This window comes from Mustela lutreola, chromosome 11, assembly GCF_030435805.1.
Source record: "Mustela lutreola isolate mMusLut2 chromosome 11, mMusLut2.pri, whole genome shotgun sequence".
Lineage (NCBI taxonomy): Eukaryota > Metazoa > Chordata > Mammalia > Carnivora > Mustelidae > Mustela > Mustela lutreola.
This window is the reverse complement of record NC_081300.1, coordinates 15747373-15773739: the sequence shown is the minus strand read 5'-3', so window position 1 is coordinate 15773739 and position 26367 is coordinate 15747373. Positions and strand designations below refer to the sequence as shown.

At 41.9% G+C, this 26367-nt stretch overlaps 1 long non-coding RNA gene and 1 other non-coding gene across 3 annotated transcripts; one reads left to right on the top strand and one right to left on the bottom strand.

Moving 5' to 3' along the window:
* Positions 1–12553: 12553 nt before the first annotated feature.
* Positions 12554–20907, top strand: LOC131811543 (uncharacterized). 2 transcript variants are annotated; one of them, XR_009345978.1, is made up of 2 exons: positions 12554–15438; positions 16645–20907. It is a non-coding gene; the product is annotated as an uncharacterized LOC131811543 (long non-coding RNA). The 2 variants fall into 2 exon arrangements; XR_009345979.1 differs by having other exon boundaries at positions 12554–15451.
* On the bottom strand, positions 14642–14751 carry LOC131811969 (U6 spliceosomal RNA). The gene has a single exon (XR_009346208.1). It is a non-coding gene; the product is annotated as a U6 spliceosomal RNA (small nuclear RNA).
* Positions 20908–26367: the final 5460 nt, after the last annotated feature.

The window sequence follows — 26367 nt, the reverse complement described above, 5'->3', positions numbered from 1 at the left end:
TGGGAGGTCAGGTATGATGTTTTAGAAAGTGTTGAAGTGGTTTGGTATTTCAAGGTGTAAACTGCATTCAGGGGACTCTTTCCCTCCATCTCATCCTGCTTGACGTGTCTCCTCCCTTCCTCCTCTGTCTCGTCTAGTTCCTCCCGCTGCCTTGTAACAGCAAGACATGCCATCCCAGAGGCGATGCTGGGCGTGCATAACGGTGTCAACTGATTCAAAAAAAAATGTTTCTTGGACCTGCTGGAGATATCAAAGTAGAAGTTCAACACAAGAAAGACAAACCCACCTTAGTAATAGTAATCCTTCGTTCTGGGACTAGCTGTGAGAAATCCAAACTCTTACTTGTGTTTGAGTGCGAAGATGAGTGCCCGGCTGCCTTTTGTTATTTTCCCCATATTTACTATTGCTGTCTCATCTATTTTATTTTCTTGTTCTTTTTTAAAGTTAACTTTTTTTTTTTTTTTAAGTGATCTCTACACCCAATGTGGGCTCGAACTCACACGGCCCCCAGATCTAGAATCGCATGCTCTCCTGGCTGAGCCAGCCAGGTGCCCCATTCAATGTATTTAAATTTTATTTTCAGTGCCGATTCGCGTCTTTGTTTTTAAGTTGCAGCGGTCAGGTTAGTGGCTGCTGCACTCTAGGGCCTGGGGGCATGGGTGGGGTGGGAAAGGACCGGACAGTAGGTGCATCCTCATATCTGAACGCAGTTTATGCCCAGACTCCCAGAGTCAAGGCACGGAATTCACTGGCATATTCCAGAGGCCCCCTTCTGCTGAGAAGCCCCACTGATGCCCAGCGTCAGATGCAGGGGTTGGCCGCACATTGCCCCTGGAGATGAACAGCAGGTGTCCAAGGCTTGCGCCCTCCTTACTCAGGACAGGGTGCCTGGGAGCCGCTGAGAACTTCACCGCATAGTCTGCTCAGCACGGCACCTCCAGACACCCCTGGCCTCCAACAGCAGTGGCGGTTTCATCTGTAAAACAAGAAAGCCTTATATAGCAAAACCTCAGCTAACAGGAAGCCAGCGAATCCAAACCCCTCATTCACCAGTGACTCTTGTAACCAACTGATTAGTCTTCTCAAATAATTGTACTTCATGTTCCTGCTGCTAAAAAAAACACACACACACACAAAAAACCAACAACAACAACAACAACAAAACCCAAACCAAACCAAAACAAAAACAACCCTCCAAAACCTAGAGCTCAATTTGCACACACTTTCAGAAAGTACAAGAGATTTTTTTGGATACATAATTCTGTAGGGTATCTACCCCAGCCACCTCCCGCCCCCAGCTTCATTTGACCCTTTTTGTTATTAACATCCTTTTGCCTTAATCACATTCTCTACTTTTATCCTACATTTGTATCATATGCATTTTTATAAATGGCTTCAAATCCTTTGAAACAAGACTAGGAAGCAAGTAATCATTACAAATATACTTCTCCTTAATACATCCTTCTTAAAAGGTCCATAAAAAATTGCCAGTTATCTCCTGCCTGCTAGTGAGCTCCATCTCCACACTGCGGTAATTTCGTGCAAACTTGCCAGCATTTCTACTGTCTGTCCCGGGGCATCTGAAACCCGGCTCTGTATTTGCAAGAATATTTCCTCTTTACCTTTGTCTCAGCCCCACTCAGTTCTTGCCTTTGCTTAGAAGGCTTGAGGAAAGCTCTATTTTTCTCTTCGTGCCATATCTTCTAAATATTTTGAAACCTGCCCTGTTTCTTTATTTGGTGCTAATTCTGTTCAGTTTTTCATTATTTCTGTATCAGACAAAGACAATAGATTCTTCTGTATTTCAAGCTGTACTATTTTAAGATGTCCAGATCAGTTGTTTTTAGTATATTCACTGAGTTATAGACCATCACCGTTATCAAATTCTAGAACATTCTCATCACCCCCAAAGAAACTCTATATCCATGAGTAGTCATGCCCCATCTCCCCGTTCCCTCAGCCCCTGGCAGTTGGGAATCTACTTTCTGTCTCTAGAGATTTACTTATTCTGGACATTCCATATACATGTCATCATATGGTCTTTTGTCACTAGCTCCTTACACAAAGCATCATGTTTTCAGGGTTTATCGATATCATAGCACGTATCAACATGCCATTCCTTTTTACGGCTGTATAATATTCTCTGGTGTCGATAAACCACAGCAGTTTATCATTCACCAGTTGATGGACACCTGGGAAGAGTTTCTTTACTGATAAATGTTCCTGCCTCCTTGGTTTCCTCACACCAGTGCATTATCTTCGTTGCCCAAGATGATCTCCTTAAACAATTCTGATCGCAGCACTCTGGAATCAGAAACCCGTGGGAATGCCCCAAAGGCTCTCCTGCAGAAGGAATCCTTACTGCATCCTTCTGTTTGAGTCCTCATGTCTTAATTTCTTTCCACAAAGTCCCCATGTGGACAGACCCCACTGACTCAGAATACTTTTCTCCCTCTCTAAATGGTGAACCCCCACGAGCCTTCCCTTTGAGGTCTTCCCCAAGACCCCCTGGGAGAACAGATGATGACTCTGCACTTTCCACATTTTCCCTCATTAAAATATGTACGGTTCTGTGTGGTGGTCATTTATTTCCCCCACCTTAATTGTCACTCCTACCTATCCTATCGCATGAACCCTTTGAGGAAAAGGCGTTTCCTAATGTACTTCTTGGTGCCTTCTCTGGGACTAACTCAAAGAAGAGGTGAATCAGTAATTATTTAGTATGTGTGCACCTTGTTTAACCTTTACTTTAAATTTTGTTTAGATGATTTTATTTATTTATTTGAGAGAAAGAGAGCGAGCGAGCATGAGAGGAGAGAGATCAGCGGGAGAAGCAGACTCCCCGCTGATCAGGGAGTCTGATGTGGGACTCGATCCCAGGACTCCAGGATCATGACCTGAGCCGAAGGCAGTCGCTTAACCCACGGAGCCACCCAGGCGCCCCTAACCTTTACTTTAAATTTTTATGGAGCTGGGTGGCTCCGTGGGTTAAGCGTCTGCCTTCGGCTCAGGTCAAGACCCTGGAGTCCCGGGATCAAGCCCTACTTTGGGTTCCTGGCTCAGCGGGGAGTCTGCTTCTCCCTCTTCCTCTACCCCTCCCCCTGCTTGTGTTTTCTCTTTGTCTCAAATGAATAAGATTAAAAAAGAAACTTTCATGGAGCAGCTCAGTGTGCTGGGCACTCAATTTTTCCACTGGGAAAATGGAGTCCGCTACTTTGTAGCTGTCACCCTAGGGAAGAAAGCAGAAGGGAAGGAATTCATGCAGTGAGAACTGCCCGTGCCTTCCAGAGGATAACGTGCTTTTACATAACATGATCTTCTGATCTCACATTATTCCTGTATCTGGCAACCATTGTTCTTCTCATCTGAAAACAATTGGGAAGTGAGATCAGGGAAGCGTACATGACCTGCATGTGCGAGGTCATGTACCTAGAATTAGGGACTCTGCTCCTGCCCTATCCTGTACCCTCTAAGACACTTTGCTCAGGAAGAAAGCGATCCGAAGGAAGAAGAGAAACTCTGGTAGAAGAAGAATAAATGAAACAAGATGGGATTGGGAGGGAGACAAACCATAAGTGACTCTTAATCTCACGAAACAAACTGAGGGTTGCCGGGGGGAGGGGGTTTGGGAGAAGGGGGTGGGATTATGGACATTGGGGAGGGTATGTGATTTGGTGAGTGCTGTGAAGTGTGTAAACCTGGTGATTCACAGACCTGTACCCCTGGGGATAAAAATATATGTTTATAAAAAATAAAAAATTAAAAAATAAATAAATAAATAAATACATACATACCAAAAAAAAAAAAAAAAAAAAAAAAAGAGAAACTCTGGACTTGATCATTTCACTCCTGAGGGCAATGGGACTGAAGAAAGCCTTGTGGCATGTAAATGGTGTTTGCCAAAAGACCAAGCTCTTTTTTCTCCTATCAATGCCTATTTAGAGATGTGTTCCCCTTAACACGTCTGACGCAAGGAAAAGAGAGCAAAGCAAGGGTTTTGCGCCCCAGCAGCAACCTGCTGGGTGTGGAGAGACAGAACAATGTGCCTGACAGAGCTTTCAAACTCCTCCAAAAAGGTTGACTCCAAACCTTTGAGCCAAGAGAGGCCATGACGACCAGCTTTGGGCCTCTCGACTTGAAACAACCTAGGACAGAAGACAGAGTTCAGATAGAATCGGGGCCGTCATTAAGAATTTCAAGACACTACATCAAAAACTCATGATGTACTGTGTGGTGGCTAACTTAACATAATAAAAAGAATAAAATCCGTTATTTTTTTCTCCTAAAAAAAGAAAAAAAAGAATTTTGAGACAGTGACAGCAGAGCATGAAACCAAGCCAGGGGTCCTTCTGAGAAGGATATGGAGGCCCAGAACAGCTCACAGGCCCCAGAAAACTGGCCCTGGGCAGACTTACATCTCCAGACACACACTTGTTCTCAGAATCATGTAGAAAACAGCAAGAACATATATGCCCTGAAGAAATATGGATCCAAAATATGTTACCTTAAAATTTCCTCAAGTATAATATAGCTTACATCAAAATTCTTATACGTTATAGGTGTCAGATGTGGTTTTAAGTGGTTTGAGGACTTGATGTGGTAAGTACTATTATTACCACGGGCATTTCACATAGATAAGGAAATGGAGGCATGGGGGGGGGGGTATGTGAATTGCCCTGTATTCCACAGAGCTCAGCTGGCCCGACCAAGCCATGCTTCTAATTGCTGCAGTGAGGCCCTTGCAAAGACGAACAAGACTGGGGTCCTTCTCTCCATGCCTCTGCACCACCCTATTAGTGGAAAATGTCGGTTTTGACGTGTACCTAATTTTTTTCATCTTCGAAGAGAGAAAACTAAATTAATTGTCAGCTTTATGGAGAACTCCATGGATCCTTGCCACGGTCCAATGTGCCTGTGGAGGTTCCTGTCCTGAACGGTACACACATCTGAGAAACAAAGAAATATACAAGATGCGTCCCTAAATGAACAATAAATCAAGAAGTAACTACTCCTGTCTCTGTTCCAATAAAAGACAGTCTTCAAGAGGAGGAACAGTTAAGTTCCCAAACAAACAAGTGAACCGGCAATCAGCTGAGAAAGCCACTCTGTTTATCCCTGGAAAACAACTGGCCTCTTGAATGGGAAGAAAAGGTTAAGTTGGATTTTGTACTGTAAGAGTCAAGTGCAAACTAAATTTTGAAAAGCATTTCATTCAAGGTTTGGAAATAAATGCAAAGTTATGGTATATGCGTAGTAAACTTTCATTATATGGAAACTTCGTGTATTCACCCCTGCTGAGCTTTCGCGAGAGACTGGATCCCGGTATTATTTCTGTATTTTTTCTACCTCTGTGTGTGCTTTAGCTTCCTGATTGGGGATCTGGACCTTACTAATGGCACGATAGCAATTTTTTAAAAAAGACTTTATTTTTAAGTAATCTCTACACCCCAGTGTGGGGACTCAAACTTATAACCCTGAGATTAAGAGTCACACGCTCTACGGGCTGAGTCAGCCTGGTGCCCCAAGACGGCAGTTTTTCATTGAGTTTGAATTCATCTAAAAAATGATATAAACATATTGAAGAATAGTAAAGAAAAAAATCTCACTCTTTTAAAATATGTCTTCTGGGGGCTCCTGGCTGGCTCAGTCGGTACAGCATGCGACTCTTTTTAAAAAAGATTTTATTTATTTATTTGACAGAGAGAGAGAAAGAGTGCAGAAACACTACACAGGCAGGGGTAGTGACAAGCAGAGGGAGAGGGAGAAGCAGGCTTCCTGCAGAGCACGGGAAGCCCAATCTGGAACTCCATCCCAAGACTCAGGAATCATGACCTTGACCAACTGAGCCACCCACGTGCCCCATACCATGGGACTCTTGATCTTGGGGTCATGAGTTTGAGACCATGATGGATGTAGAGATTACTTTATTATTATTATTATTTATTATTATTTTTTTTGAAATTACTTTTTTAAAAAAAGCTCTTTTCTCTAAAAAGTAGCTACTTCAAACCTATCAAAAGTCTCTGGAAGGGTACTGAACGCAGGAAGAACCCCCTGGAATTCTTCAGGCATTGTTTAAGCTGGCGATCTTGGGTTTCTCTTCTGCATTACATTGCATTTGTGAAAGATGAAACCGTTACCGTGAGAAGAACATTTTAAACATGCCAGAGATTTCCCTGGGAGTCTGTCATCTTCTGCTGGTTTATGGTAGGTGGTTGCCAGTTGCACCCCCTCATTTCCGGCACCCTCAGTCTCTCTCTAGTGTGGGGGCCGTTATCTATAAAATACTCTCATCAGAACTATGTTTTGCAAAACATTCTTACCCAATAACAAGTTTAAAAAAGAAATAAACCCACTTAGGGGCGCCTGGGTGGCTCAGTGGGTTAAGCCTCTGCCTTCAGCTCAGGTCATGATCCCAAGGTCCTGGGATCGAGCCCCACATCGGGCTCTCTGCTAGGTGGGGAGCCTGCTTCCTCCTCTCTCTCTGCCTGTCTCTCTGCCTACTTGTGATCCATCTGTCAAATAAATAAATAAAATCTTAAAAAAAAAAAAAAAAGAAAGAAACTTACTTATACCCAGACTCACTAAAACCTCCAATAAAAGCAATCCATCCTGGGTTTGTACGCGGTCGTGAAGGTTTCAGACAAGGAGGCCAAGGGCTGCCTCAGCTTGCACATACTCTGTCTGTTTCATTCCTTGACTTGACAGACTTATTGCAGAAAAGTCAACTGATTCTTGGGGACAATTCCAATTAATTAATTTATTTTTCTTCTTTTCGTCATCGGAAAAGTTAAAAAGAAAGAAAACAGAATGTATGTAATATAACAAACATCGCACACGCAAGAATGTACCAAACTTTAGTCAAAACCAATAAATAGGGGCACATGAGTGGCTCAGTCGGTTAAGCACCTGCCCTCGGCTCAGGTCACGATCCCAGGGTCCTGGGATGGAGACCCGGGTCAGGCTCCCTGCTCAGCGGGAGCCTGCGTCTCCCTCTCCCTCTCCCCCTGCTTGTGCTCTTTTTCTCTTTCTCTATCAAATGAATAAATAAAATCTTAAAAAATAAACAAACAAACCCACAAATACATATTAGTGATAAAGTTGAAGCCCCCTTGAATTCCTCCCTGGCCCTATCTGCCTTGATTTCTCCCCAGAGGCCACTGCCATAAGGATAGCATCATGTCAGCCCATGGCTTTCCTTCATCTACAAACATGTATCCTTTACAAATAGCATGTAAATATTGCTTAAATATGTTTATGAATTTACAAACGCTGTGTCACAATCTTGCTGAGCTCAGAATGAACTACCTTGATGGCTGGAGATAAGACAGGATGAAATCTCCGTAAATTGCAACCTCTGTTTTAGAAACGGCTTCCTGGAGCAGACTTTAACTTCTGGGATAATCAGAGCAATAAATCTTTACCACAAACAAGAATGCTAGAGGGGAAAACTCTTTTGACTTTGTGACTATGAGGTTCTGCTAGGAAATTAACCCTCGTTTGGGAGTATTTCTTACCTAAAATCTATAAACTTGAGTAAGTTTTCTCTTGGAACATTTCTGACATTAGATTTTTCTGGCATGCCTTTTTTTTTTCCTGTAACTATCAAAATCTTCAGATGGTAACTATGGTGAACACATAAATACTTGCTATATTTAATTAATTTATTTTTAAAAGATGTATTTGTTGGGGCCCCTGGGTGGTTCAGTCGGTTAAGCATGTCTTCGGCTCAGGTCATGATCTCAGGGTCCTGGGATGGAGCCCTACATCTGGCTCCTTGCTCAGCGGGGAGCCTGCTTCTCCCTCTCCTTCTGTCCCTCCCCCTGCTTGTGCTTTTTCTTTCTCTCTCTCAAAAAAAAAAAAAATGAAATCTTGGGAAAAAAAAAAGTTTATTCATCTTCTTGAGAGACAGAGAGAGTGCATGCTTGAGTCGGGGGAGGGGCAGCGAGAGAGGGAAAGAGAGAATCTCAGGCAGCCTCACGCTGAGCATGGAGCTCCACGTGGGGCCCGATTTCACAACCCTGATACCCGGATCTTAGCCGAAATCAAGAGTCCAGCGCTCAACTGACTGCGCCACCCAGGCGCTCCTCCTTGCTATATTTTTAAATCTCTGGATAAAAGATGTAACCATGGCCATAATTTTATCTATCCAGATTTTTCATGTTATTATGACGTAAGTTTCAGAAATAAAATTTAAAACACAAATTAGTCATGGTATTTATACATTTATCTTTTTTCGACATGGAAACATTAAATGATCGTCAGAAAGTTACATCGGAATTAAAATTTCTTCAAAGGTATATAGTACTATATGTCAGTCTTAAAGAAGTCTCTAAGAGTACTATGAGAAACAGCTGATCTTAACATTTTAGGATGTAATGCTACCTCCTGCGGACACGACCTCAATGAAAGTTGGCATGTTCACAAATCTAGAAGTCTAGTGCCACCTTGTGACTAATAGGTTCAACTACACCCATTATGTTAGATTTTAGAATTTCTTTTTTTTCTTTCTTTCTTTCTTTCTTTTTTTTTTAAAGATTTTATTTTATTTATTTGTCATAGAGAGAGAAGCGAGAGCAAGCACAGGCAGACAGAGTGGCAGGCAGAGGCAGAGGCAAAGGTAGTTCATTCTGAGCTCAGCTCCTGCCAAGCAAGGAGCCCGATGTGGGACTCGATTCCAGGACACTGGGATCATTACCTCAGCCGAAGGCAGCCGCTTAACCAACTGAACCACCCAGGCGTCCCAGATTTTAGAATTTCTTTAAAAGGTTCGTTCGTTGATTCATTCATTCATTCATTCATTCATTTTCCAGCGTTCTTGGTAATTGGATTGACAGTGTCTGCTAGTGGGGTGATTAGACATCGCAGCTTTCCTGGCACCAACGGGCCTTTCAGCACACAGGTCTCTAAGGTCTAAAACCAGGACAGTTCTGGGTAAACCACGACCAGTTTATTCCTACCTACTAAGTACAAAGCACTATCTGGGCACCTGGGAGACACAATAAGACAGACATGGTCCCTGTTTTCATGGAGCACAGGTTATCGTGGAGAGACACGGACCATATGTCATCATGTAAAACATCAGAGAGGTAGCTATAAGTTATGCAAATACCAAAACAAGTTGGTGTGATAGACAGTGACTTGCTGGTTCTTTTAGGCTGAGTGGTTGGTGACAGAGGAAGGGACATTTCCACAGTGACATCTCAACATTTCAACAGACATGCTGGTCATATGAAGATGGGAAGGAGAACATTCTGGGCAAAGAAAAAGAGTTAGAACAGAGCCCCTACATCAGGAACCCAAAGAAGTCAGTGCGGCTTGAATTCCATGGGTGTATTCATTTCCTGGGGTTTTGTCACAAATCGCCACAAACTGGGTGTCTTAAAACAACAGGAATGTACTGCCTTTCCATTCGGAGCCCAGAGGTCTCAAGTCAAGCTGTCAGCTGGACTTTACTTCCTCTGAAGGCTCTAGGGGAGGAACTTCTTTGCCTCTTTCTAGCTTCTGGTGGTCACCAGACATCCTTGGTACAGTCCTCCTGTCTCTGTCTCCATCTTCCACATGCTCTCTTTGGGTCTCTGTCTTCATGTGATCTTTTCCTTTTCTCGTAGGGACCGCAGCCACTGGATGAAGGCTTTCTGTAATGACATCACACCTTGCTTACATCCGGAAAGATTCTATTTCCAAGTAAGCTTACATTTACAAGTATGAGGGGGAGATTAGGGATCGAACCTATCGTTTTGGGGGACACAGTTCACTGCAGGGGACAAGGCTGGCAGGGCTCCAATCACACAGGGATTTGTAAGGAAAGAAAGAAAATTCTCTGTGAGTTAGGAGGGGAGAGTTGTGAGATTCCAGCCATTTCGAAGGAGGATCACCAGTTGGGGAGACAGGCAAGAGGAGGAAGGGCAGGAGAGCCCAGGACGTGGTTGAGCGACTTGAATTATTACAGCAGTGACGGTAAAGATGGAGACAACTGGCTGGGATTGGGGTATGTTTTCGAGGTAGAACTGATAGGTTTCCTGATGGACTGGGTGTCGTTATGATACGAGATCAAGGATACCTGCTAGAGGTTTGACTTGAACAATCTGGTGGCTATTTCTGTTATTTCCTGGACTGAGAAGACCCAGGGGGAGACACAGGCGTAGGGAGGAGAATTGAGAGTTTTACTGTTGCAGGGGGAGCAGCACCCCATTTCCAGACCCCTATAATACCAGCATGAGAGGTGGTTTTCACGATGGGCCCACCATGAATCAAACACCCTTGTGACGTGACTACAGATGTTGTCTGTGTCCAGTAGGATTAAGATTGCCCTTTGATTTCACTCCTTGCGGATGGCCGTAGGAGCTCAGCTCTGTTCATCATTCCTCCTCTCTTCCTCATAAAAGAGTTTATTGGTTTCCTCACCATTTTTACTGTTCTTTATATGTGTTCAAGCAACTCTTAAAACATGGTGTTCAGAATGAAACACAGAGCCCCAGACGTTGTTATGAGGCCCCATGGACCTGGTCAGCAAGCACTCTCTTCCTAGATTCTGTCTGAAGCTGCAGTGGCATTTTTGGTTTTTAACCATAATTCATTGTTTCCTGACAAGAAGTATTTGGTCCATTAAGTTAAAAAAAAAAAAATTAACATATGGCTGCTAATTGATTTAGTCCTAATCCTATAAATGTAGTACTGGGATTTTTGCATCTAAGTAAAGACTTTGATATTCACTCTTATTTATACTTTCTTTTTCAAAAAGTTTATTTATTTAAGTAATCCCTATACCCAATGTGGGGCTCGAACCCATCTCCCCGAGATCAAGAGTAGCGTGCTCTTCGGACTTTAGCCAGCTGGGTGCCCCATACCCTTAATCCTATTCTCAGTGTGAGGTTTGGTGCAAGGTCCATTAGGTCGAGATCTTCTTCTTGTGACATTATGCATGTGCTCTCCTTGCTCGGTTTTCCATTGCCAGGCATTTCTCGCTCACTGCCTGGTCAGGCTCACATCCGTCTTTAATCTTAGTGCCCCCTTTGCCTGTTTTCTCATTCGCTCACAGTTCCTCCAAGGTGAAAGAGACCACAGCTGGAGTCACCTAATGAGAAAGGAAACAAATCCAGTGGATGCCTGCTGCCCCCTGATGAGTTCCTGCTTCTGGGGTCCTCCGGGTGCTGACAGCTGGGTCTTATCTAAAAAAGTAAATTGAGGGGCTAGTAAAAAAACTTGCTTCATTATTGGCGCTATGACCTTATTATGACATATTAGGGAAGTCACAGAAGGAACGTGATCTGGTTTTCAAAGACAAAAGGAGTGATCTATCAGGACATCAATACACAGTAAGTTCCATATTGAAGGGGGATGAATAGACTGGATTAAATTCTAGGGATTCTGTGTGTCACCCTTACATGCATGTTTTACTAGGAATGCAGGGAATAGTTTTTTCATTTTATAGGACCTGTTTCTAGGGCATTCTGTAAATCTTTGCTACTATTCCTATCTATCTGTCTATCTATTCACCCATCTTTTTTTTTGTTGTTTGTTTAAAGATTTTAACTATTTATCTGAGAGAGAGAGAGAGATGGAGTGTGAGTACCGGAGTAAGCGGGGAGGGGGAGAGGGAGAGGGAGAGGGAGAAGCAGACTGTCCGCTAAGCTGCGAGTCTGACGACTGACAGTGATGTTGGACTCGATCCCAGGACCCTGGGATCATGACCTGAGCAGAAGACAGACACTTAACCGACTAAACCACCCGGGCGTCCCTATCTATTGTTATTATAAGAACACTCAAAATGGAAAAAAAAAAAAAAAAGAACACTCAAAATGAGATCCACTTCCTTGATAAATTTTAAAATCCACAATATAGTACTGTTAACTATAGATACAATTCTGTACAGCAGATTTTTAGAACTTATCCATCCTACATAACTGAAACTGTCTACTATTATCCCTTTAATTTAAAATTTTTTGATGATGAAGTATATAGATAGAGCTGATGCTCTCATACCAAAAGTATGATTTGCTATAATTTCAGAATCATGTTTGTTACACGCCGCAAGGGCATTTTATTTCCTGTGAAATTATTCCAAATATAAAAAACATGAAAATGACATAATAACAATCCAGTAACATGACCTGGATCTTAAAAACAACATTTTAAAAATTTATATTTATTTTGGATTTTTTAGATTTTGGAAATACAAAATAAAACATTTTAGAGATAAAGTTGGAGCTCTGTTTGTGTTCCTTTGTATCTTTCAGATTTTTTTCCCCTCCAGCCCTCTCCAGAGGTAACGACTTATTTTCTCCACAATGATTCCGTGATTCGTGCAGCTTTGTTCATTCATCTTGACCCGCTGTACAGCAGTTCCCTCATGAATTTTCAAAATCTAAACATTTCCCTTTTAGTGATCGATTAGATGATTATGAAGTTTGTTGGTGTTAAAACGATGCTGCTGTGAATGTGTTGTATTCGCTTTGTAGGTCACATGGGCTCAAGTTTCTATAGCATATACATGTGGAAATGAGCTTTCTGGGTGTTAGGGTCCCAGCATTTTGCATACGGTGGAAGTTGACCAATTTCTTTTCAAGGTGGTTGTAACACTTTATACCCTCCCTAGGTTTATTCCGACAGTGGACTCCGCATCTATGCATACACTTGGTATTGTGAGTCTTTAAAATTTTTGTCAATTTTTGTGGGTGGGAAGCAGTAAGTATTCATTGTTTCAAGTCTTTTAACTTTTTTAAAAAATAAGATTTTATTCATTCATTTGATAGAGACACAGTGAGAGAGGGAACATAAGCAGGGGGAGAGGGAGAGGGAGAAGCAGACTTCCTGCTGAGCAGGGAACCCGATGCGGGGCTGGATCCCAGGACCCTGGGATCACGACCTGAGCCAAAGGCAGACACTTAGCGACTGAACCACCCAGGCACCCCATCTTTCAACTTTCTGAAGGTTAGCTTTATTCAGATATAATTTGCATGCCTTTAAAAAGTATGCAATTTAGAGGTTTTAGTTATTCTCACTTTAAAAAAATATTTTATTTATTCATTTGACAGACAGAGATCACCATTAGGCAGAGAGAGAGAGGAAGGGAAGCAGGCTCCCTGCTGAGCAGAGAGCCTGATGCGGGGCTCGATTCCAGGACCCTGAGATCATGACCTGAGGTGAAGGCAGAGGCTTTAACTCACTGAGCCACCCAGGCGCCCCTATTCTCACTTTTTAATGGTGTCCGTTTTCATGCAGAGGTTTTAAGGTTTGATGACATTAAACCAATTGATTCTTCCCCTTAACTGTTTATGCTTCTTGTATCTTAAACAAGACTTCTTTCCCGAATATCACAATTCAAAAAAGCTATTCTCCTGCATTTTTTTCCTGAAACTAAAAAAACTTTGTTTTTCATATTTAGGGTTTTAATACTCCTAAAATGGACTTTTAGATCTGGTGTAAGTTTAGCGCCTACATTATCTTTTTTCATATGGCTAATCAATTGACCTCAAACTATTTATTGAATAATTAATCCTTCCTCACTGATTTATATTGTTAGCTCAGGGATAGAGCAGGTTTCCATATTTACTTTCTAATATGTTGTAACTGTCCTTTTGTCTTTACCGTGTCAAAATCTTAATGACTTAATCATTATACTTGATAATGATATTTTTAAGCGAGGTTTTTATTTTAATTCCACTGTAATTAACATGCAGTGATTTAGTAGTTTCCTGTATAGTGATATTTAGCAAGGACATTTTTAGCGAGGACATTTTTCACAAAAAAAGTTTTGATTTCTTGGACCTTTCTTCCTTCAGATGAAATTTAACATTGGCCTGCCAAGTTCCACACAAAAACTTAATGAAATTTGAAATGAACTTTATTGAAGTTATTGACTAATTTGGAGAGAGTTATTTATTTTTGTTACAGAAGATATTCTCAACCACGAACATGGTCTAACAGGCAGCTTCCCTAACCCTTGTCCCTTTCTCCAACGTGAGAATTTGCTCATAAGGCCGTTTGTCTCTTAGTTCTGTTTTCCTTTCTGAATCATTCATTTATTCATTCAGAAATATTTACCGAGTGTCTCGTCTGTGCCATGTCATTAGCTACCCTGAATTCCACTGGGTGAGATTTCATTCAGACCTGCCTGTGACTTCATCTTCTCTTTCAAACAAAGCTATCTTTTTCGGCTTTTGAAGTTTTTATTTTAATTCCAGTTAATTAATATGCAGTGTACAATAGAGTGGTTCAGTGCTCCCATACAACACCTGGTGCTCATCGCGACAAGTGCCTCCTTCATCCCCATCACCTGTTCCACCCATCCCCCACACACTCCCTGCTGGTGACCATCAGTTTGTTCTCTAGAGTTGAAAGTCTGTTTCTTGGTTTGTCTCACTCTCTCTCTCTTTTTTCCTTTGCTCATTTGTTTTATTTCTTAAGTTCCACATATGAGTGAAATCGTATGGTATTTGTCTTTCTCTGACTGATTCATTTTGCTTAGTGTAATGCTTTCTATCTCCATTCCAGCCATTGCAAATGGCAAGATTTCATTCTTTTTTATGGCTGAATAATATTCCATATTATATATAATAAAAATTCAAAAATATGTCTGATATAATGTATATTAAATAATATATTAAATAATAAATACTATATTAAATTATATATGTTAAAATATATATTAACATAAATATAGAATTTGTGAGTCATTCTTGCCTAGGGGCCATGCTAATCTTACCTGTATCATTCCGATTTTAGTATACGTATTACCAAAGTCAGCACAGACAAGAGTATATCTTATTATTTTTTTCTTTTCTCTCTCTTTTTAAAAAAAGTTTATTTGTTTAAGCAATCTCGACACCCAGTGTGGGGCTCGAACTCATAATCCTGAGGCCAAGACCTGCACATTCCACTGACTGAGGCAGTCAGGTGCCCCCCAAACCACATTTTAAAGATTTTTTTTTTTTTTTTTTTGTTACAGACAGAAATCACAGGTAGGCAGAGAGGCAGGCAGAGAGAGAGGGAAGGAAGCAGGCTCCCTGCTGAGCAGAGAGCCCGATGTGGGGCTCAATCCCCGGACCCCGGGATCATGACCTGAGCCGAAGGCAGAGGCTTTAACTCACTGAGCCACCCAGGTGCCCCCAAACCACATTTTAAACTAAACTGGATGTTAACTTAAAATAGAATGACTAATAGGATTAAACCCTCCTAATGTGTGTTTGTGATTATTGAATAGAGCTGTCCACATACATCAGTCTCTGACTGGTGGCTTGTACCTAGGAAATATTTGAGCTTCGTCGATGTGTTTTATGTCTCTTCCCTCTAGTGCATCTGCTGGAGTATGGAAGTGTGGAATCAGTCATTCTGCTTCCTGTTCCTCAGGCTCCATCCACTCCGGAGCTCCATTCAGGAGCCCGCTGCGGGGAGAACCTCCACGGCACAACTCATCCTGCGTGTCCCAGACAAGAAGTGAGCCCAGAGGGTGTGTGTGGTGGATGACAGAATGGAGGGAGACTTTGAAGGGGACTCAGATGAAGTAAGGCCTCAGGGGACAAGGCTAAGTGTAGAAACTCAGGACACAACAATCAAAACCAGGAGGAACGTAGACATTTAAACTGTCTTATTTGCTCCCGTTTTGTTGTTCCTGGAAGAACACTGGGCAATAAGGAGATAACCATCGTGTTTCAGATTGCATCCTGGTAGAGAAGTTCTGTGACTTTGAACATATTGAGAACATGGTTTCTTCTTTCCACCATAATGTGCAAAAGGCACTTTGATCCTCTGCTGGTAAAAATAAAAATCAAGAGGGGCGCCTGGGTGGCTCAGTGGTTAAGTGTCCTCCTTCAGCTCAGGTCCTGATCCCAGGGTCCTGGGATCGAGCCCCGCATCAGACTCCCTCCCTGCTCGGTGGGAAGCCTGCTTCTCCCTCTCCCAATCCCCTTGCCTGTGTTCCCTCTCTCATGTGTCTCTCTGTCAAATAAATAACTACAGTCTTTAAAAAAATCATGAAAATGATTCTTAATCTTTGAGGACTGACTTCAACTTTCAGAAGCAGTCTTTTTCTGGCGGGGTTTAAAAGGTTATGTTTATTTTTTTTCCTATTATTTAACTATTTTTTTCTCCCCATTGTCCATCACCCCCCCACCCCACCCCTCCCGCCCCCCCTCCCCTCCCCAACCTTCAGTTTGTTTCCTGAGCTAAGAGTCTCTGACAGTTCGTGTCCTTCTCTGGTTTCCTCCTGTTTCATTTTTCCCTCCCTTTCCCTGTGATCCTCTGTCTTGCTTCTCAAATTCCTCATACCAGAAAGTCTTTAATCTTCCAACTTAAAAAGTCACAAAGTATTTGGACCCTGTGGTTTTCCTTTTAACCACTTGAGAGAGAGGAAGTTTTTCAACTTCCTTGCGAATACATACACATCATATAAAGACTTTTCAAGTACAAATAAATCATTTGCTATTGCAATGACTTCAAATAGCTTTTTTTTTTTTTTTAATTTAAGGAGGGTGGAAATGTCTCTCTGTCTCTCTCTCTTTTTTTTTCCAGAATGAAATCACACTTGTACAGAGTTTGATAGAGCGGATGGATATAACACACGTTAAGAGGCTAAAGATCTTTCACTCAGAGAAAATTCACATTTTATAAGAATTGTCTGGGTTTTCATTTTGCTTTTGTCAGGATGGCTTCTCCAGGCCTCTGTTCTGTGCCTTAATGAACCTCGGAGGAAAGAGGAAGTGAAGGCTACACGCCCTGCCGGAGCCGGAGCACCGAGCGAGCTTTTTATAGCCGATGTTCCTTGCACATTTATAGGTGTGAAATACAAATGCAGTCGCCTTTCCTTTTGGCAATGATAAAAAGTTATTCTGACCATGAAAGCAGGAAGAAAATATGCTATTTTCTGTGGCTGTTGCCTTTTTATTCTCTTGTCTTCCCTTTTTCTCACTGTCAACTTCCTCCTCCTTCTTTTGGTGCAGAATGACACAGAATAAAAAGATCAAAAGGCAGCTGTGAGCGTAAGTGTGCTGGCTAAAGGCTGTCATAATATCATGCCAATAAGCCGGCTCTGGGTGGGCTAATGTTAGTATTAAAACTTTAAAGTATATGGTCTTGGGCACCTGGGTGTCTCAGTCATTAAGCGTCTGCCTTTGCCTCTGGTCATGATCTCAGGGTCCCGGGATCGAGCCCCACATCAGGCTCCCTGCTCTGCAGGAAACCTGCTTCTCCCTCACCCTCTCCCCCTTGCTTGTGATCCCTCTCTTGCTGTGTCCCTATCTGTCAAATAAATAAATAAAATCTTAAAAAAAACTGTATTGTCTTTCTACTTGGCCATTGTGAGTGACCACCGGTGGTGATTAAGCCTAAAGCCTCTTTGGACTAATCATTTTGTGTTACCTGTAGGGCTGAACTGTCACTCCTGTTCTTGGTACAGTTTTTACATTTTTAAAAAAAGATTTTATTTATTTACTTGACAGAGAGAGAGAGAGTCTGAGCAGGGGAAGGGACTGTAGGACTGTGGGATGGTTTGAACCTGCTGTTTTTCAGTTTTAAGAACATGCTTCCTCAGTAGCTGGAATTCAGAATTCTTCAAAGTTAGCCCGCAGAGAGATTAAGTGAAAAAAAAATCCTACAGCTAATAGTGGAAAACCTGGACTCAGTCAAGCCCCAATTTTTAAATAAGTCCGCTCTATTGTGGTACAGTTTATGCACAATAAAAATGCATTCATTAAAAAGATACCTTTCTGGGGGTACCTGGGTGGCTCAGTCGGTTAAACGTCTGCTTTCGGCTCAGGTCCTGATCTCCGCGTCCTGGGATCAAGCCCCGTATCAGGCTTCCTGCTCAGCAGGGAGTCTGCTTCTCCCTCTGCCTCTGCCTCTGCCCTTCCTTACTGCTCATTCTCTCTTTCCCTCTCTCTCTCAAATAAATAAATAAAAATCTAAAAAAAAAAAAAAGGGACATTTCAATGACTTTTTGAAACATTTCTACATCCCTATGATTACCACCAAGATTAAACACAATGCTTCCATTGTGTCAAAGCGCTCCCGGCCCCGCCCAAGCACCCTTCCCCGCCGTGCCTCGCCCAGGCAACAACTGGTCTGCTTTCTGGCACGGCAGATCACAGGTGTCTCTTCCAGGGTTTCAGAAAAATGGAGTCGCACAGTGTGTACTCTTTCTGTTTGCCTTCTTTTCCTCGGTGTCATGATTCTGAGACTCACGTACGCTGTCTGAGTCCGTAGTCATCGCAGCTTAGTTAAGTTGACTCTATAACTTACAACTTCCCTACAACTAGTTTGATTTTCTTATCCTTAAGATGACATTTGGATTATGCAAGATATATGTAGGGTGAGGTCTGGGGAAGGTCTCAAACACAGAGCTTCTCTGCCATCGGCTCATGGAGTCTGAGCGCATCATCCTCCTGGTGCATCAGCCTTCAGTGAACCCGCTGGGTGCGTTCACCAACCAGGAAGCCCCGCTGACCTTCGGGGTCCAGAGTTATGTCATGTAGACACGATTGGTTGACTCACCAGTCAAGAGACTGAACTCAAATCTCCAGGCCCCCTCTCTTCCCTGGATTTCCGGCAGCCGAAAACCTCAAACTTTCAGTCACGCGCTTGGTCTTTCTGTAGACCATCCCCATCCTGGAACTTTCTAGGGGCCCATCCTAAGCCACTTTATTAGCCTAACAAAGACATTCTCCCCCCCCCCCCTCAGGAAATTCCAGGAACCAAGAACAAAACACATATGCCTTCTTCCTGTACCACACCTCCCCACACTCATGCTCCCGTGTCGCTCTCTATCTAACTTATTTTACTTAGCAGAATGCTTTCAAGTCCCATCCATCTTGTGACCAATGGCAGGATTTCCTTCTTTCTCATGGCTGAATAATATTTCACTGGGCATCCATACTATACCTTCTTTACCCCTTCATCTGTTGGTGGACTTTTAGGTTGTTCCCTTACCTTGACTTCTGTGGATAATGTTACGATGCTCCTGCAAGTACAGGTGTCTTTTCAAAATCCTGTTTTCATTTCCTTTGGCTATATACCCCAAAGTGGAATTGCCAGATTGTACTTCTATTTTTCAAGTTTTTAAGGGCCTCCAAACTGTTTCCTGCAGTATCTGCACCTGTTTGCCTTCCAGCCAATGGCATATAAGGTTCCCGTTTCTCACCAGCACTTGTCTTTTGTGATTGATTTTTTGATAATATTCCACCCCACGAGTTGCCTTTTTGCTCTGTGTTTTATTTTGTTTTAACTATAGGTGACTCTATTGAATGTTCCAAGGGAATGCCAGAAATCTCATACCAGCAAATGCAACGCAGTACAACTTAGCCTTGAATGGAGTCTGCTTGCTCCAACGGACACTAGCCATCTTTGTTCTGGTTTAAATTTTACAAAGTCAAACATACGTAAGTGCTCAAATCACACTTAAAGTTAAAGCCAATGGCATCTGCAGGAGGAGAAGCCTACTTATATTAATTTCAGTGTAAAGTTACAAGAATGAATGCATGTTAATTTTGAAGTAATCTTAATAGCTAACACATCATGGTGGCTTACATGGGCCAGAATCCTATTAAATGCATCACGTGGCTAAGGGAGATTGGAATGTTAGAGTGGATTTGTCACTTCAGACCTGTTTACCCACACTGGGAGGGTCCAGAATACACACCTTTCACAAGTACTATGAGAAATATGTTTGTGGAAGGAGCGCTGGCATCCTTGGGGAACTTTGTAATTGCTGTTCTCTGCAGACCCCAACTTACAGTGGGAACTGCTGTCACTGAACTGGGAAACCTAAATGCAATGATAGTAATTGGATCCAAGGTGGCAAGGGCCAATTCCAGGATCAAAAGGAGGAGACATCACTACAGGTCCATATACATTACCAGGATAAAACGGAATGTTGCGAACAATGGTCAGCCAGTACCTTCAACTAGTTCAAGGAAATGGACATACTCCTTGGAAGGCACCAAATATCAAGCTCAAGCAAGAAGAAATAAACAACCTTGGGCTTTATCTCTACGAAGAACTTTCAATTTTGTAGTTGAAAATCTGTACCCAAAGAAAACTGGTAGTTGAATACTATCTAATGTTTCCATAAGTCCCTTCCCTGCAGAGTTCCCTCCAGAGTTAATGTCCTCCATGGGGGCATTTGCATGTGAGACTTGGAAGGGGGAGGCCAAGCAGCAGCAAGTAGCTTTCATGCGCAGAGGGTGGGTGCAGCATAGCAGCTGTCCTGCTCATGCGTGGTCTTACTCTCTGCTGGCTCATCTGGTTTAAAGGGACAGGAGCCAGGCCCACATCTCCTCCAGCTCCTGTGCTAGGCTGGAGCACTTAGCTTTGGCCCAAGAGTGCTAGGTTCACCTGCAGGTCACTCGCATCCTGGAAGCTGGGAGCAGTGAGAGAGGTGGGCTTGAGCTTGTCCATCTGTGCTCCATCTCATGTCCTAACAGCTTCCAATCTTTCCTTTCTCTATCTCCCACCACACCCACCTTTCCTTCCTGAGTGCCTGCCCCACTCACTCTGGGCCCCAGCACTGGAAACAAAAGCCTTCGATGTCTGGTTTAACCAACTCCCACAGTTCGGTTGGGTCAAATCACTATTTTAAATCCCTTATTACACATAGCTCCTCTTGGTTCTGTTTCTCTGATGGAACCTTGATTGAAATACCAGCTGAGGGGCGCCTGGGTGGCTCAGTGGGTTAAAGCCTCTGCCTTCAGCTCAGGTCATGATCCCAGGGTGCTGGGATTGAGCCCCACATCGGGCTCTCTGTTCAGCAGGAGGCCTGCTTCCTCCTCTCTCTCTGCCTGCCTCTCTGCCTACTTGTGATCTGTGTCTGTCAAATAAATAAATAAAATCTTAAAAAAAAAAAAAAGAAAGAAATACCAGCTGAGCTACTGTTTAAGCCTTCAGCCATTTGCAGTGACTCTTTTTTTTTTTTTTTTTTACAAGAAACATTGTGTATTTCTATCAAATACCAGTTGGAATTTACAAATATGCATATATGACATAGATGTTCATACTCTAAGTAAATATTGTGCAGGTCTACAAATGCCTTGGGCAGCTTCTGCTTCTAGTAAGAAGGTCAATGAGTTAGGCCTCTTGATTTTTCTTTCTTCTTTTATTTCATTGTCCCCTTTTTGTTTTCCCAAGTCCCTCCTCCACTCCCTCACCTTTGGCCCCAGTCAACATTTTAATTAGCTAATTAAAATGTTTGTTGAGTATTTACTGTGTGAGTGCATGTACAATGTATCAGGCATGTGGAGGCAACTAAGTACAGAATGGAGAACACCATACAGATAGTCTAATGTTGGTCTTCTGGGAGACAGGTGTGAAACAAAGGAATAAACACAGGGATATCTGAAGGGTAGGAAAGAGGATGCATAAGAATGGCCAGCAAGAAACATAGTTGGACAGGACATTTTTCAGTTCCTAGCCTCCCACAAGGTTGTAGTTTACAGAGTACAAGCAGAACCCTGGAACCTCATACTCCCTCCAGCACAGTTGGTGGTAGAAACTTCTAGTCAAGATCTACCATATGCATTACATATTTATTTTTCTTTGATAATTTCCAAAGCTGCCTTCAGAGTTTTTCCTGTTACCACCAGGCGGTAAACTTATTATAATAAATTTTCCATAATGTTAATTCATAGGAGATCTGGATTTATATTAGGTTAGATAACCAGCTTTAATTAAGAACAGGAGAAAAAGTAGGTATTTAATTTGGACTGATTGAATGACTTTTGGTCACCAGCACCAGATCTGTGGTAATCCACAGAGCCCATCTTCTTGTGGTAAGTGACCTTAGAGATTCATTCCCAAACCTGGTCCTATTCATTTTCCCATGTTGCCCAAACCTTTTAAGTTTCTGTATTTGTGTATTTTGTAAATACATAGATCAACATATTTTCTTAGATGCAGGAAACCACAGATGTTGGTGAAGATGTGGAGGAAGAGGAACCCTCCTGCACTGTTGGTGGGAAGGCAAACTGGTGTAGCCACTCTGGAAATCAGTCAGGAGGTTCTCAGATAAAGTAAAAAAAAAAAAAAAAAAAAAAAAAAAAAAAAAAGAACTACCCTGTGATCCAGCAATTGCACAAGATATTTACCCAAAGGACACAAAAATGCTGACTTGAAGGAACATATGTGCCCTGATGGAACATATGTGCCCTGATGTTTATAGCAGCATTAGCAACACTAGCCAAATTATGGAAAGAGTCCAAATATCCATCAATAGATGAATAAGCATAAGGAAGGTATGGTACATATACATACATATGTACGCACATGGCATATTACTAAGAACGAAAATCTTGCCATTTGCAACAGCACGTATGGAGCTAGAGTGAAATAAGTCAGTCAGGGAAAGACAAATACCGTATGATTTCACTCACATGTGGAATTTAAGAAATGAAGCAGATGACTATAAAGGAGAAAAAAAGAGAGAGGCAAACCATAAAACAGACTCTTAACCACAGAGAACAAACTGACCATTGCCAGAGGGGAGATGGGTGGGGGTTGGGGGTTAGGGAGGGCACTTGTGATGAGCACTGGGTGTTATATGTAAGTGCTGAGTCACTAAATTCCACTCCTGAAACTAATATTACCCTATTATGTTAACTAACTGGAATTAAAAACAAAACAAAACAAAAAACTTGAAACAAACAAAAAAATCGGTATTTTCTTAGAAAAAGTGGCTGTTCAAAATGGATAAAGTGCCACTCTAAATACAGCTTTTATTTTTACGTTTCAGATTACTTTTCAGTCATTTTCACCTAAGTCCTCATTTCTTATATTAATTAAACAGTAATTGATGCCGCTGAAGAAACATTTGGGAGCAAGTTACCGTCTCTGTTCAGTAGATGGCGCCAGACACTAGGTTACCAGTCCTCCCGTCCTTAACTTGAAGTGTTTGTTTTTTTAATAAGCTAAAGGCTCCCATGAGCGTGGTAATCCTATTCGTTTTTTAAAGGAATATCACATTTGCTTAGTTTATTTATTTTTTTTGCTCAACTGCCATATGGTTGAAATCTTTACTTTTTAAAATTCCACACTCTGAGAAACGTTTATTTTGAGGGCATTTTTAAATGGTTTTTGTTCATGCTTATGAAAGTTCTAGAAATAAAGCTTATTTTATGCGCTCAAAGGAATAGCATATGCATTTATAGAGTTTGAAATACTTTTTTGATGCCTGTGATCTGTGTTGATGAGGCTGATTTTGCCAGCTTTTTAGAAACTTTTCGATTTTTTTTTTTTTTTAAGAGATAGTACACGTGTGGGTGCCAACTTGTGGCACATGTGGAGGGACAGAGGGAGAGAGAGACTGTCCAGCAGACTCCATACTGAGTGCAGAGCCCAACTCAGGGGTCCATCTCACCACCCTGAGATCATGACCCGAGCCAAAACCAAGAGTCAGACATCAGCCGACTGAGCCCAGGCACCCTGAAAATTTTCATCTTTTAATACTTTCGCCATGAACTCTTCAGGGATGACTGTGTGTAATGCTATCTTTGTTTTATGCAGACTGAGTAAGAAGACAGTAGCCTACTTCACAAATGATTGTCTCCTTTTGTAGCAGTCACTAGAATAGGGAGCTCTTAAGGCTTTGGGAATTGACTAGAACCACTCAATACTTCAACATTTGGGCATGTCAGTTCGGATAATGTTACATTATTAACATTTTCCAGTTTCTTACATACTTGGGCAGCGTTTGGGCTATTTGTGAATATCTTTGGAAAATGAGGTTCTGAGCATCTTTAAAATGCGTGACTTTATATGTGAACATAATTCTTAGCTACACACACCAAGTATACACGTACATCTCGAGGGAAGTTAAAATCACCAACATAATGAATTATCTCTCTTTAAATGTGGCCCTATGACTGACATTTGACTCTTGTACATCTGTGAAAATAGTAGCTGTTCTTTATGTTTAAGCAAGTACTCATGTTATTACACTGTCTGTTTAGCCCCAAAGAGGGCAGAACCAGGAGACCCAGTGCTAGGGGATTTACAGTTAGTCTCTTGTTTCTTGGTACATATGCTCATTAACATTCTGTGGGAATTCACTTTGGCATAGAACTGAATTTTCCAGCAAACTGAAGATGATTTCTTAGCCAAATACATAAATATTAAAAGAAAATTTCACTTGAAAATTCCTTAGGTTATCTTTCTAATTCAAAGTATACTGCATGTTTAATAATATATTTCTTCAATGAGACATTCTACTCAATAATTAGTCACCATTTCAGTGATTTTCATTACTGATCATTTTCAGTAATTAATCATCATTTCAAACATCATTGCTAGTTTCTAAACTAACCATTTTTATAGAGTAGATGTGATGGGTGGTTTTCTATGTTTTATCATCTAGGTGATCTAAATATCAAAACTATTCAACATTGAGTACAGCATGGACATAGGTATTAGAATGCATGGTGGCTAGAAACACCTACCTCACTGGACCAGGGGCTGCTGGCTATTAGCACCTGTGTTTACTTCTTCTGGTCTGATTCTCTACTCAACAAATTGCATTCTGATGACTAATTTGGGTCTCAGGTATTTTCATTGCTGAAAAATGTGCTCCTGAGATTGAATATAAGTCTTCTGGTGACCTCTGTAAGGATGCATTGTCCTTGACCGGAAACGAACAAGTTGGTATTTGATCCATTGGTGACATGAGGGTCTAGTAGCTGCTAAGGAAGACTGAGGGCCAGACCTGTTATGGCAAACCCTCCAAACTGTGAGGCCCTTCCACAAAACCAGCTTACCCTGCCCCCTCCCGACCTGCTGCCTCTCTCACATCTCTCTCTTTCACATCGATGCTATCAACAGCGGAGGAGGAGAGAATCTAAAGTATGCTTTATGAGAAAGTCTCCAGGTTGCCCACACCCCAAGATCAAGAATCATATGCTCTACCGACTGAGCCAGCCAGGTGCCTCTCTTTTGTACCTTTCAGTGAAAGCATTGTTTCTCAAAGTATGGTCCTCTGGCCAGCATCATCAATCATCACCTGGGAACTTGCTAAAAATGTAAATTGCCTCACTGTAGGCTTACTGAACCGGATTCTTGTGGGAGGGCTCAGTAAACTATGATTTACTAAACTATGAATCAATGGGAATTGAATGCTAAAGTTCGAGAATCACTGCTCTGAGCATCACAGTTCTGACGTCCAAAGTCCTCTTGACAAGTATGTTCTCTTCTTGGAGGCAGATCTGCTAGAGAAATGCAATCCTATCTTCAGGATCCTTGGTTTGAATCAAGGGGACTTAGAGGAATCAAGATATTGATGACTGACATAACTTGATTCACTTTGTACAGTGGAAAGAGAACACCAATGAAAACAGTGTGCAAAATCCTTTGGGGAGATTTTTCTTGGTGAGTACTTGGGGATATGCTGTCAATATTTGCTTCTGTATCTCTTCTTTTATTAATACTTCCATGGCTTTTAAAAAAAATGAGGTATAATTGACAAATAAAATTACAAGATATTTAAAGTATACAATGTGATGATGATTTGATATATGTATATACATTGTTTATTTGCTTATGGACTGTAAAAAGTGAACAGTTTTTTTTAAAGAATTATTTATTTATTTGAAAGAGAGAGGAAAAAAACCAAACTGGAGCAGGAGGAGGGGCAGAGGGAGAGGGAGAGAGAGAATCCCAAGAAAACTCAAAAGCTGAGCTGGGAGCCTGATGTGGGGCTTGATCTCATGACTGTGAGATCATGACCTGAGTTGAAGCCAAGAATCAGATGCTCAATTGACTGAGCCACCCAAGTGCCCCAAGAATGAATTTTTTTTTCCATAGGGATCTTTGTTTTAAAATGAATCAAAGTAAAAGAAAGTGCCCATAAATGTGTCCATAAACGTCCTGTGCTGTATTTGCATGATAAGAAATCCATTCTGAGTAAGCCTATTTCTCTATCTTTACTATTTCTGTATTATATCTTAGTATTTCTGAAAGTCCTGCCTGGGACACAGCCTGTGGTTGACTCTTTCATCACCCATTTAAGCAGCTTTCCCTTCTCTCCTCTTACCACAGAGCATTGGAAGCCATATTCCCACCTCAGATTCTGGGACCCCTAGGGAGGCCATGTGACAGTCCAGCCCTTGAAGGATAGGCAAAAGTCACAAGGCAGTTCTGGGAACGCCTGTGCTTCTTAGGTACAGATGTCTCCCCTTTCTGATTTGGTTCTTCATCTTCCTCTGGGGGAAATGGCCTTGATTTCTGGAGTTTCCTAAGCTACTTTGAACATTAGGCCACAGCCTTGGGCCTGATACCACAGCCTTGGGCCTGATACCTTTGAGCCGCTGAAATGAAGCCAGCAACTGTCTACCTCATGACATCAGTATGAGAGAGAAAAAAATCCTCACATAGTTACATTTTCTACTAGTCAGG